The sequence below is a fragment of the Silene latifolia genome, chromosome 6, assembly GCF_048544455.1.
Source record: "Silene latifolia isolate original U9 population chromosome 6, ASM4854445v1, whole genome shotgun sequence".
Taxonomy (NCBI): Eukaryota; Viridiplantae; Streptophyta; class Magnoliopsida; order Caryophyllales; family Caryophyllaceae; genus Silene; species Silene latifolia.
Genome location: NC_133531.1, coordinates 60,189,488 through 60,204,764, shown reverse-complemented (window position 1 = coordinate 60,204,764; position 15,277 = coordinate 60,189,488).

The window sequence follows — 15,277 nt, the reverse complement described above, 5'->3', positions numbered from 1 at the left end:
AAACTATCAAAGCTATAAAACATCGTCGACACAACGGAAGACTTCTAATCGCCACGTGACGACTCATCCTAGCTATCTCATACGCGTCATATCATACCGCCCAATAATCGCTCACCACCCCGAATGAATCACCACAGTTTTAAAACATTTAAACGGGGTCGATTAATCACACAATTTAATATATCAACAATAAGATAAACAGACAGCTTAACCGTCACACACACACACCATCACACCAATCCCAACAATCTCAATCACTCGACGTCCACTTTGGACCAGTCCCGCGATGGGGACCGCAGCCGTTCCCACCTAAGCCCCGCTCCTCATAATGAGCGATAACCCTGTCCATTAATGTGCACATCCCCTTCCGTGGCGGGTTCCACGAAGGGCGAAACTAGGGCGTGAAGCCACTCCCGCAAGTGACTCCACTCAGCCGAGAACGCATCTCGAGAACCAGAGAACAATCAATCACAATCACAATCACAATCACAACCGTCATAATACAATTACTATATCAAACAATCAATCTCAACACATCAACAATCATCCCATTATGGGACTAATACTGAGTAGGAAATCCTACCTGGAAAGCACAACCGTCAGACGGTATCAACAGCTGTATCAAAAAGCCTCTTCTACAAAACCTTCTCCTATCATACAAACACATAAACACTACCAAATCACAATCTACACAAAACCCCCAAATCCCCATATTAGGGTTTAACCAACTTAAAGGAAAAACAATAAAAAGGGTACATAGATCTTACCCTCGACGCAAGGATCTCAACGGTATAACAAACGATGAAAACCGACCTTCCAAACTCCGGGATTTGCTAACAATGCAACTAAGATGATGAACGTACTTGCTTTCTCTCTTTGACAGTAAATTAGGTTTTGAAAAAGTGTTTAGAATGATGACGGAAAAGATTATATACCTTAATCGCATAATTAACAAAACCCGAGAAAAACTCCCCGTAAACCGGCTACTCGATCGAGTAGCTAAGGTACTCGATCGAGTGCCCCCTTACTCGATCGAGTATCCTAGTTACTCGATCGAGTACCCAACAGGTCAGAAACTATTTTAAAACGCAACTCACCCTTACTCGACAGAGTAAGGCCTACTCGATAGAGTACCCAAAGACTCATAAATACGGAGTATTACAATGCTACCTTAATATTACTAATGTTTCTAGTATTACTACTTCTAGTAATAGTTGGAGAGTATTAGTATTTGAGAGTGTTTGGAGGATTTTGCATGTGAGGAAAATATGAGTGAAAACAAGCAAAAGGCAAGAGTAGAAAAATGAGCAACAAGTGCTCCCTATTTGAAGAGCAAAACCGGTTGCTCCTTCATCATAAGGGAATCTTATTTCTCTTGTTTTTACTTGTTTGTATAGTATAGGTAGAGTGTAGGAAACAATTATGTAAGATGTGTCATAGAAGTGTCACTATCATGCTTTATTCCAACACAAATGAACAAGACAAAATTAAGCATCTTTTGCTCTATATAGCCGGCTATATGATGGACGCTTAGTCTATTTTTGCCTTTTGACATTTGTCCTACAAATGTTTATAAGTCACATGTTCAATTATCTTACATAATTAATTATTAATGTAATCATTTAACAATTAAATATTACAATTAATAATATAATATACACTCCACTTTTGAGTAGCATACTACCATTATATCAATATATAATGGGTCCTATAATTGCTAGTTAGTTAAAATTACAACTCCTTGTAACTTTAAATAACCAATTACCTCTACCTCAAAACTTATATAAAACCTCAACTAATTTAGTAATTTAACACTTAATTACTAAATTAAATCTTATTTAATCACATTACAATAAGACGTAAACTCGCACTCCCATAATTAATAAATTAATCAATCTGTATCGTATACAATTAATTAAATATCTATTTGGGCCTCATCATATAGGTGTGACCTAAAAGGATCAACTGACCACCACCGTCATACGACAGTAATGTCAAACTCTAGTTAGCCAATCATTACCGATTAATGACGATCAGTTGACTATATAATGAATCATCCCTTACGCATTCTTAATATGAGATTTAATTATGATATTAAATCACGTGATCACACTATTGTTGATGACACATTTTCCAACAATCTCCCACTTGTCCGAGACAAGTGTGCGTCACCAATTCTCTCGTCCTATTACAATCTCCCACTCAATGCAAGGTGTCTTGCAGGTCGTATTTGCACTTGATCATATCTTGAGTGGTTTCCTCGATCTGGAGAGTAACTGTCTGACCGGAATCATCTACCATAGATACCTTCCGAGCGTGGCCACGCATTTCCAGTTAACTACTCCTCGAGTGGCCTTGAGATTTCAAACAACCCTGACAAGGGGTGGACAATTCCTATCGCACTATTCCCTTTGTTCAGCCACAGTTCATCATAACCCAAAATATACCCATTTGACCTCATTTACGACAGTCGTAGAGCATAAATCAAAGCTAATCAGAAATTTGTGCCAACTTGGGCGAACAGTCTCTAGTCAAAAGAATTGACTCACAATAATACTATTGTAACACCCCCATACTCCAAGTGCCTTACCAGGACCACCCAGGTATAAGGATACTACCATCTCGGTTACCCGAGGCAATGATAATCAAATAAACAATAATGAAACAACGTTTAAATAGAAATACTTTAGTGAAGGGTTACAATCCAAAAACCAAACCAAAATACGAATACATGTTCTCAAACCAACGTCTCATCGAGCTAATCGAAATGTTTATGAAAACTACTAAGCTACAAAAAAGACTTCTATCATCGACGGTGGCACATCCCAGCTATCCCAGTAACTCGACTCATACCTGCTCAATAACTGCTCACCATCCCCGAATGGATCACCACAGTTTTTAAAACTTTAAACGGGGTCAGTACTAATCACACAATCTAAGTAAACCAATAGCACATTAAACAATACAGCTCAAACGGTCACACACAATCACCCACTCCAATCAATCTCCGTCACCGACTGTCCACCTTGGACCACCACGCCAATGGGGACCGCAGCCGTACCCACCAAATCCCCGCTCATCATACCGAGCGATAACCCTGTCCCATTAATGTGCACATCCCCTTCCGTGGTGGGTTCCACGAAGGGCGAAACTAGGGCGTGAAGCCACTCCCGCAAGTGACTCCACTCAGCCGAGAACGCATCTCGAGAACCAGAGACAAACAATCAGCAATCACAATACAACATCAACAACCGTCTGAATCAATCAACAATCACTAACTACAGCACAATCACCACACATTATGTAATTAATACTGAGTAGGGAAACCCTACCTGGAAAGCACAACACAATCAGACGATCTCACAGCTGATATCAAAACGTTTCCTCTACGAATCCTCCTCCTAACATACAAACATATAATCACTACCAATCATACAATACAACAAAACCCCCAATTCCCAATATTAGGGTTTAACCAACCTTAAGTAAATACGATAAAAACGGTATGTAGATCTTACCCTCGACGCAAGGATCACAACGGTATAAAGAAAGGTAAAATCCGACCTTCCAAGCTCCGGGATTTGCCAACAATGCGATTAAAGCGAATGACGTAGTTTGATTTCTCTTTTCACAGTAATTAGGTTTTAAAAGTGTTTAAAGAACAATGACGGAAGTTATTATATACTTAATCGCATTATTAACAAAACCCGAGAAAACAGCCCCCGTAAACCGGCTACTCGATCGAGTAGCTGAGGTACTCGATCGAGTACCCAACAGGTCAGAAACTATTTTAAACTGCAACTCGCCCTTACTCGACAGAGTAAGACCTACTCGATAGAGTACCCAGAGACTCATAAATACGTAGTATTACAGTCTTCCCTCCTTAAAAATAACTTCGTCCCCGAAGTTCAAACCACAACAAAACAAAGACACACACTACGCACTCCCGACTCAACAACCAAAACAAAACTCAACATAAAACATGTTACTAACCCCAAACTCAACCCGACTCAACGACAACAACCATACCGACACAACATAAAAAGGGCATAAAAACTCTTAAAAACTCTTTGCGATCATCTCCTACCCCCCTAAAAGAAACAAGGTTACGTCCCCGTAACCATACATACCTGATCAAAAAGGAAAGGGTAACGCTCTCTCATGGCATCCTCTGCCTCCCATGTAGCTTCCTCAGTCTCGTGGTTAGACCAAAGGATCTTAAGCAAAACTGTCTCACCACTCCTAGTCTTCCTAACCTTCCGGTCAAGAATCTGCTTAGGTACCTCAAGATACGATAAAGACTCATCTAGCTCTAAGCTCTCTGCCTCTAACACATGTGATGGGTCACTCACATACTTCCGCAGCTGCGATACATGAAACACATTATGCACTCTCTCTAACGCACGCCTAAAAGCTAGACGATATGCAACCTCCCCAACTCGCTCTAAGATCTCATAAGGCCCGATGAACTTCGACTCGCTTGCCTTTCTTCCCAAATCTCATAACTCCACGCATAGGAGACACTTTCGAAGAACCTTATCCCCAACCCGAAACTCTATATCCCTGGTGTAGATCTCGCATAACTCTTTTGCCTATCCTGAGCTGCTCTCATCCGTTCCCTGATCATCTTTATCTGTTCAACCATCTCATGTACCATCTCTGGTCCTAGAACCACTGTCTCAGCACTGTCGTCCCAACATATCGGACTCCTACACCTCCTCCCATATAAAGCCTCAAACGGTGCCATGCCGATACTAGTGTGATAGCTGTTGTTGTAAGAAAACTCTATCAAATCCAACCTCTTTCCCACTACCACCAAAGTCCATCACACAAGCTCGCAACATATCCTCAAGAGTCTTGATCGTTCTCTCAGTCTGACCGTCTGTCGTAGGATGAAATGCTGTACTCATCTTTAACTTTGTTCCCAAAGATTCCTGCAACTCTTTCCAAAACCTTGAGATAAATCTCGCATCTCTGTCAGACACTATGTCCTTAGGGACTCCATGTAACTTAAGCACATTCTTCCTATAAGCCATAGCTAATTGTGCTTTAGTCCATGTATCTTTCATTGGCACAAAGTGAGCTGACTTGGTCAGTCGATCCACTATCACCCATATCATGTTGTTACCCTGTTGACTCTTTGGCAAACCCATGATAAAATCCATAGAAATGGATTCCCACTTCCACTCAGGTACTTCTAAATACTGAATCTTACCTTGTGGTCGTCGCTGTTCCCCTTTAACTCTCTGACATGTCAAACAACGGGCCACAAACTCAGCTTTTTCTTTCTTCATCCCAGGCCACCAAAACGTGTTCTTCAAGTCCTTATATAGCTTGTCACCACCTGGATGTACTGAATAAGGTGTACAATGTGCCTCTGTCATGATTGTCTTTTTCAGCTTCTCATCATTAGGGACACACCACCTACCATCGAACCTCAAACTACCATCTGTATAAATAGAGAATCGAGACACTGTCCCTTTCTCTACTCCAGCTCTCCACTCAACCATCTTAGGATCCAAAGCCTGTTTACCTTGAATATCATCATAAAGATCAGGCTGCATTGTCAAATCTCCCACAACATCCCCTCTCTGCATCATATGTATCCCAAACTTCCCCACCTCATCTCTCAACCTCATCAAAGATAGAGCTGTACACAAGGAATGTACACTCTTCCTACTCAAAGCATCTGCAACAACATTGGCTTTCCCTTTATGGTAGATAATATCCATGTCATAATCGCCAATCAGCTCCATCCACCTCCTCTGTCTCATGTTCAACTCCTTTTGAGTGAAGATGTACTTGAGACTCTTGTGATCCGAAAATACCTTAAAGGTCGCCCCATAAAGGTAATGTCTCCATATCTTGAGAGCAAACACCACTGCACCCAACTCTAGATCATGTGTAGGGTAGTTCTCCTCATACGGCTTCAATTGCCTAGAAGCATAGGCAATCACCTTACCGTTCTGCATCAACACACATCCCAACCCATTCTTTGAGGCATCTGTATAAACCTCAAAGTTCTCGATCCCTTCAGGCAATGCTAAGATAGGAGCTGTGGTCAAACGCTCCTTTAATGTTTGGAACGCCTTCTCACAACTCTCATCCCAACGAAACCTGTTCTCTTTCCTCATCAAAGCTGTCATAGGTCTAGCTATCTTGGAGAAATCTTTCACAAACCGTCTGTAGTATCCAGCTAAACCCAAGAAACTCCTGCTCTCAGCAACATTCTTTGGTGCTTCCCACTTTGTCACTGCCTCAATCTTTGCCGGATCCACAGCTACTCCCTCCTTAGAGATCACATGCCCCAGAAAAGCAACTTTCTCTAACCAGAACTCACACTTAGACAGCTTAGCATATAACTCATGCTCCCTCAAAGTCTGCAACACAATCCTCAGATGCTCCTCATGCTCCTCCTTAGTCTTGGAGTAGACTAAGATGTCATCGATAAACACCACCACAAACTTGTCCAAAAACTGTCTGAAGATTCTGTTCATCAAGTCCATAAACACAGCCGGTGCATTAGATAACCCAAACGACATCACCACGTACTCATAATGACCATACCTCGACGTGAAAGTTGTCTTTGGTATGTCCATCTCTCTAATCTTCACCTGATGGTACCCCGATCTCAAATCAATCTTGGAAAAGACTGATGCACCACTCAACTGATCAAACAGGTCATCTATCCTTGGCAAAGGATACTTGTTCTTCACCGTCACTCGGTTCAGCTCCCTGTAGTCTATGCACAACCGCAAACTCCCATCTTTCTTCTTCACAAAAAGAACTGGTGCTCCCCACGGTGATACACTAGGTCTAATGTATCCCTTCTCTATCAGATCATCTAACTGTTTCCTGAGCTCCTCCATCTCTTTGGGACCCATCCGGTACGGTGCCTTAGAGATTGGCCCTGTCCACGGCTTCAACTCAACTGTGAAATCTATCTCCCTCTTCGGTGGCAACCCCGGAATCTCCTCTGGAAAAACATCTGCAAACTCTCCCACCACTAGTATCTGATCAACTGTCGGACTCTCTATCCGGTCATCTCTCACATGGCATAAGATCAAAGGGCATCCCTTCCTCAGATAAGACTTCAAGGTGACAGCTGCAATCAACTTAACTTTGGGTTTGACCACAAACCCACGATAAGACACACTAACACCCCTAGGCCCTCTCAAAGACACTTTCTTCTGATGACAGTCTATCTTAGCTTTGTACTTTCCTAACCAGTCCATCCCGACTATCATCTCAAAACCGTCAAAAGGAAACTCTAGCAAGTCTACAGGTAGATCAACTTGCCCAACTATCATAGATACATCTCTAAACAACCTCCCACATGATACAGACTCACCCGAAGGTATAAAAACTTTCTCACTTACAGACTCATATACCCTCAAACCCAACCGTTTAACATGACTCGAAGATACAAACGACTGAGACGCCCCCGAATCAAACAAAATAAAGGTATGAATACCGTTAACAAGAAAAGTACCAAGATAACATGTGCATCATCTTCACCGCTTTCTTGTCCATCATGAACAAAATGACTTTCCATCGGTCTTCTCGTCCACCTCCCTCGGACAAGATCTTGATGTGGTCGGCTTAGCACCCGACCCCGATTGTTGTTGTTGTTCGTAGCTGGTTTCTGATAAGAATTACCGCCATTGTGGTTACCTCCACCTTGATGGCTCGACTTCCCGGTTAGACCATGACCCAGCACGGTCTATTACTCGCATAACTCGTGCAGTCCCCGAGAATAGCTCCCCGAGCCGATCCCCGAAAAGCTCCTGCACTCGTGCACTCATGTCTCTTGTGGCCTACACCGCCACAAAACCATAGCAGTCATCCCCAACTACCGCTACCACTCACACGGCCACGCTCAAAGGAAGCCCCAAAGATCAATCCCGACCCGGAAGAAAACCCTCTAGCTTGGGTGTGGTTGCCTTTCTTATGACTAGATTGGCCACCACCCTCACTCTCAGCCTTTCTTTTCTCACTCACTCTCTCCCGAGCCATCTCCACCAACCTCTCGGCTCTCCCCCTCTCTCATAAGCTTCCTTAACATCGGTAAGGACTCCCACGGGTAACTTATCCATAATCTTGGGTGTCAACCCTCTCTCAAACCTCGCGCTGTGTTCTCCTCACTTAAACCCATATCCTCGCATACCTAGACTTCTCATTAAACCGCTTGTAGTACTCAAGAATCGACATATCGATGTCATCTTAAACCCATCAAACTCCTCCTCTCGACTTACTCCTCACATGCTCCGGACAAACTCTTTCCTCATAGCCCTCCGAAACTCTTCCCAAGGTATAGCAGGTAAGCCCCGGTTCGCATACATCTCCCTAGCACTCACCTTCACCAGTATCCCACCACTTGCCACCGCTTCCCTCGGGTAGAACGCAGCTTGTTCTACTCTCATCTCATCGGGACAAAGTGAACCGTGTCTAGTATGTTCTCCATCTCACGATGCCGCTTGTCAAGAAAGTTTGGTTCCCGCCCCGTGTACTCTTTTGGTTAAACTCTCGCTATAAAAGGCTGATCTTAGAGTGATCAACCTCCTTGTCCTTTCCCACTTTCTTTAAAGCCTCTGTAAGAGCATCTTGATGCTCCAACATCTTAACGACATCATCTATGTTCATGGTCTCAGCTCTCGCATAATACGCGTTTCTCTTGGGCGGCATCTTGAAACTATATAAGAAAGGGTAAACATAAACATACGTACTAAAACCTCAAAACACGAAAACAGGCTGCCCAGAACACACTCGATCGAGTGCCCAAACCTACTCGATCGAGTAAGAGGCTACTCGATCGAGTGCCCAAACCTACTCGATCGAGTAAGAGGCTACTCGATCGAGTGCCCAACATACTCGATCGAGTGCCTCGACCTCAGAACTCAAACAGACCTTCTGACCTCTAACATACTCGACCGAGTAGCCAGATCGAGTGCCCGAGGTACTCGATCGAGTGCCCAAAAACACGATTCTGGATTCAAAATCGTCAAATACCCACTCGATCGAGTCAGACCCACTCGACCGAGTATCTCACCTACTCGATCGAGTACCCCCTTACTCGATCGAGTCATGCTGACTCGCATATACTACCCGCATGTTATCTCACATATCCTAACATACTAAGCAACATTATAAACTCAACATATAATAGAGCTAAGCATGCAATTCTACCAAGCTTTTCATATGATCAACCAAACAACTATATCATATTATCAAACGCCACACAGTAAACATCCAACATGCTTCTTGTTCAAACGACAGTTCTATATACTTCACCAATCTTTCATTCACAATCTCAACCTTCTACTCCAAACATCCAACAATTACAACATACATCACCACATTCACATACAAGCTAACAAACAACACATACGACCTTGAAATATACCCCCCATGTGACCGGTTCAAAATTGTAGGGCGAGTTCGCGACTTTAGGACGTCTCCCAAGCCTTTGCATTAACTCCTACAACTTTTACCCCGGGTTCATTTTAATTGACTCCCTATGTTCATTAGGTTCATTGGTTACAGGTTTCGGGATCGTTGCTCTGATACCATTTTGTAACACCCCCATACTCCAAGTGCCTTACCAGGATCACCCAGGTATAAGGATGCTACCATCTCGGTTACCCGAGGCAATGATAATCAAATAAACAATAATGAAACAACATTTAAATAGAAATACTTTAGTGAAGGGTTACAATCCAAAAACCAAACCAAAATACGAATACATGTTCTCAAACCAACTGTCTACTGAGCTAACTGAAATGTTTATGAAAACTACTAACCTACAACGGAAGACTTCTATCATCAGACGGTGGCACATCCCAGCTATCCCAGTAACTCGACTCATACCTGCTCAATAACTGCTCACCATCCCCGAATGGATCACCACAGTTTTTAAAACTTTAAACGAGGTCAGTACTAATCACACAATCTAAGTAAACCAACAGCACAGTAAACAATACAGCTCAAAGAGTCACACACAATCACCCACTCCAATCAATCTCCGTCACCGACTGTCCACTGGACCAGCCCTGCCAGTGGGGGACTGCAGCCGTACCCACCAAATCCCCGCTCATCATACCGAGCGATAACCCCGTCCCATTAATGTGCACATCCCCTTCCGTGGCGGGTTCCACGAAGGGCGAAACTAGGGCGTGAAGCCACTCCCGCAAGTGACTCCACTCACCGAGAACGCATCTCGAGAACCAGACAAACAATCGAATCACAATACAACATCAACAACCGTCTGAATCAATCAACAATCACTAACTACAGCACAATCACCACACATTATGTAATTAATACTGAGTAGGGAAACCCTACCTAGAAAGCCCAACACAATCAAACGATCTCACAGCTGATATCAAAACGCTTCCTCTACGAATCCTCCTCCTAACATACAAACATATAATCACTACCAATCATACAATACAACAAAACCCCCAATTCCCAATATTAGGGTTTAACCAACCTTAAGTAAATACGATAAAAACGGTATGTAGATCTTACCCTCGACGCAAGGATCACAACGGTATAAAGAAAGGTAAAATCCGACCTTCCAAGCTCCGGGATTTGCCAACAATGCGATTAAAGCGAATGACGTAGTTTGATTTCTCTTTTCACAGTAATTAGGTTTTAAAAGTGTTTAAAGAACAATGACGGAAGTTATTATATACTTAATCGCATTATTAACAAAACCCGAGAAAACAGCCCCCGTAAACCGGCTACTCGATCGAGTAGCTGAGGTACCCGATCGAGTGCCCCCTTACTCGATCGAGTATCTGCGCTACTCGATCGAGTACCCAACAGGTCAGAAACTATTTTAAACTGCAACTCGCCCTTACTCGACAGAGTAAGGCCTACTCGATAGAGTACCCAGAGACTCATAAATACGTAGTATTACAACTATAGTAGGTCTTGCCATGACCAGGCTTTATGAATTACCAGAACTCTATAAGCGGTCACTGCCCGACAGAGTGTCCCATACAGTCTGCCTATGTGATCGACTAGTCATCCCGTATGACTCTATGGCACTTGAACTTGCCATCAATCGTATCACACTCTAGTCACTTGGAGATGTCACCTCATATAAGTAACTAGGGGCGAATACCATGTCAATCCAGTTCACTTTAATGGGGTTCAATTTGTCTCTACAACCCATTTAGATTTAACAAGGTAATGGGTGAGTTTAATAAAACTCAAACGATAAATGCGATTATCATATATGAATAGGCAATACACTATTACTACTTCATATCTCATAATCTTTAGTGTACTATTAACACTAGTTAAAAATGCAATAAAAGCTTGGCAATTGGATATACCCTATATCCATATATTCCAACTTTATCAATTGCTATTTCCTTCTATTCAATGTTATTTCTAATAACTTGAATTTATCTCCAAGTATATGTCTAGTCTTCTTACCAGACTTGGGCTCTTTAACTTGAAAGACGCTCCCACTGTTATCGCATAACTTGTGATAAAGTCATTTGTAGAGGGATTCACCCTTAATCCCTACGTTGACCATTTTATCACAATCTACTTAGATTCCTTTTGTAGAATTTGCAATGCGTGAAACTAAAACACTTTTCTAGTCTCTTACTCCCAAGTCAATAAGATATCCTAGGATTTCAACAAATCCCTTTTGGTTTGGAAACTAAAGTTTGTGCAACCCTTCAACACCTAACTTAGTTTATCATCCAAACATATGAACAAGTCTTCAATTGTTCTTTAAGGCTTTCACAAGACCATCTTATGAATTAACTTGTTATTGACTCATTATGCTCCTAGCATATGGTTCATCACATCACGTGCGTCTGTTGGCATACATGATCGTTCTAATGGCTGAAACATTAGAAAACGATTTCATGTAATCAACAACTTAATAGGTTCAGTGAATGACTATGACTCCATCATAGTAATTCCACTTTCATCATCATGAATAACCCATTCAACCTTGTTGATGTTTAAACAAATACGAAAGATCTTATCTTCATAAGACTCTCAACTCTATGCCAATATTCTCTCTCATAGATTCAAAAATCTAGAATACTTTGCACTCTTTCCTAGTCTCCCAATCAATCTTTCACAGAAGAAAGCATTGGTACATTATTCTCAATAAGTAATATGTTATCAACATATAAGACATGGAAAAATGATTCTGGCTCCCACTTAACTTCAAGTATAATCATGATTCTTCAATCATGTGAATAAAACCATTCACTATTATCATATGAACGAAAAGTATAATCCTTTGATGCTTGCTTAAGACCATTCTAGGATCACTTAAGAAAGCTACGCATAATATGTTAGGATTCTTAGATCTTCATCTAAGGTTTTGTGTTCCAAACACATCCTTCTCTAAATTCCCATTTTAGAAAAGCGAATTTTAATTATCATTTGCCATTCTTCATTAAAATGAAATGCGGCAATTCCTAACATAATTTATCTTGATTAACATCTTCATGTCAATATATGCACTTGAGTACTCTAAAGCTCTATTTACTTTGAGGAGACCCTTGCCTTAAAGTAAATCTACTCTTGAGTAACAATTTTTGGATTGTAATGCTATGGCTCGTATGTAACAAGGTCGATTTAGGATAAGGTCGTAATACCATTACTTTCACAAAGCAACATTTTAACAACAAGACATGTGTGCTAAACTCCCACTGAGCTATACTCCCACTCTATCTTTATAGATTATAGTTCCATTACTTTCACAAAGTAACACATTAACTATAAGACATGTTTGTTACGATCCAATCTACTCCCACTCTATCTCTTAGAAATACCTCTATCTTCTTAAGAGATAGCTTTGTGAGTAACAAACATATATGGTGAAGTAATTGGAAGTTTGTCTAGATTGACGTGTTAGCACATAAAAGACTAGCTCTATCATGGCAGCTTGATTCATGTTATATGCGAATCTGATCCATGTAATTTGTTGAATAGACTCTTTATTTCAGGTTTTTCCTGGTTGACCATCCACTTAGAATTACTTGTCCGTTTTGGATTGCAAATTCCCAAAATTGAGTTCAACAACTCAAACTGACTCATATTAGTTTGATCTTTGGGTAGTGACACTTGGTCATAATCCATATTTTAATAAATCAAATTCATTACTTAGATCTTTGCCACTACGATCGAATCGTAATACTTTAGTACCTTGTTCAATTGGTTCTCTACGTGATTTAGAAATTTCTCAAATTTCTCAAATGCTTCACTTTATATTTGATTAAGTAAATATACCCATATCTACTTAAATCATCGGTAAAAGTGACAAAGTAGTCATAAATTCCCTTTTGCGGTGATATGTATTAGTTCCAACAAATCACTTGCTCATGTCCCTTTACCACTAAAGGGAGTACAAATCATTTTGCAAAGGAGACAAGATTCGCATATTTCCATATGATTGAAAATCAAATGGTCCAATAATTCTAGTCGACACTGGCGTTTAATGCATTTCTTATTTATGTGACCTAATCGAAAAAGCCAAATGTACAAATCATTTGGATTACTTTGTTTGAGTTTTTTTTTGGATCGTATTATGAAGATATCTTTGCTTGAGTTGGAAGTGTCTAAAACTTGTATATCATAAAGATAAGTGACATGGCTCACAGCCATGTCTATTTTCAACAAAATACAACAATTGTCTTTGATGGCAGAATATAAATCCTTTCATGTCTCACATAGAAATGGAAATAATGTTTTAGACAAAGTGGATACATAATAACAATTATGTAGATTACAACTCAAAGCTTTTAGCTAAAACAAGTAGATAAGTCCCTCTTGAAGTGGCGGCTACCCTAGCTCCATTTCCTTGTCGGAGATTTACATCACTCTTGTTTAGCTTTTCCACATTTTCAAGTCCCACTTGGAGTAACAAGTCCAACTTTGATATCTCCCAAATACTTGGGGCAATTTCGCTTCCAATGGCCCATGACATTACAATAAAGACATTCCTCATATGATTGGGCACCCTTCTTGGTCTTGGTTTTGGTAGTCCCACCTATCCATTTCCAATTCATTATCAGGTTTGGGTTTCTTACCCATCTTTACCTTCCCTTTAATAATACCAATACTCCTTTCAGTTGCAAGGACACTCTTGCTAGAACTCCCACTTAATATAATATTACTCCTTGTTTCTTCAAACAAGGATGCCTTGGGTTTAGTGAGATTTTCTTCACAAGATTTTCTTACCCAAGTGGTGGGCATTAATATTGGAGTGGGTGGTGTGGAGGTGGTAAAGAAGCAAAAATTTCCATCCTGACCAATGCCAACGCGTAATTCTCTAATCGTATCATTGTCATACTCGGTGCGCTTTTCATCGAATGATTGGAGCCATGAATCAATGGTAATTGGTGTAGGAGTATTAGATGAATTCATTGCGTAAAATTAACTGCAAAAATGGAAATGAAAGAAATAACTAACATCTATCGTTTTAATAATACTCGTAAATTTCAATACAAGTATTGCATTTATATAGTGACCTCTACCCAACTATTATAAATGATTCCGAGATCCAAATTCATATTAATACGGGTACGGTGAGTCGAGTCATCCCTTATTAATATAACTCGGTGGATTAACCTCTTAATCGATTCTACTTCTAGAACTCTCGGTCAATAAAAATTACTCTAATTTTCATCTTTAGCCCGGAACACATGCGACTACGGTCACGAATACTTCCGGTGAGCTCAATCCAAATTTCGATGTAATAACATTTTATTACCCACTTACCCAACGTAACAAGTTTAGTACCCCGGTGAGCCGAATCTACTTCCTTATGAAATTGGGATTCATGGTTTCTACTATTTGATAAGGCTAATTCTCAATTATTAAAAGTGAGAGGTCTTGTCAATTTATTATCTATCACGTTTTAAGTGAACTAAAGCGGTGAACTACGATAATTGTAATTGACACGGTCGATGACTCGATATGATATGCATGTTGTTGTTTATGGCGATTTGGTAATGCATGTAACATATTAAAAGAAATGCAAAGCAATAATAAAATTCCTAGTATGACCTTCCTAAAAAATAGAAAATCAAATAATCTATTACATATTCGGAAACCAACTCCTTTGGTCCCTTGAATCTTCAAATGGCACGCTTCCCAAGAACACCGTCTTCTTCGGATCACCTTTCCGAATGGCATCGTCTTTGAAGATACTCCATAATTACAAATAATAAAAATACAAAGCTATTCCTATTATACATTTGTAAAATGGAAAAACTAGTAAAAATAAAAGTGATAC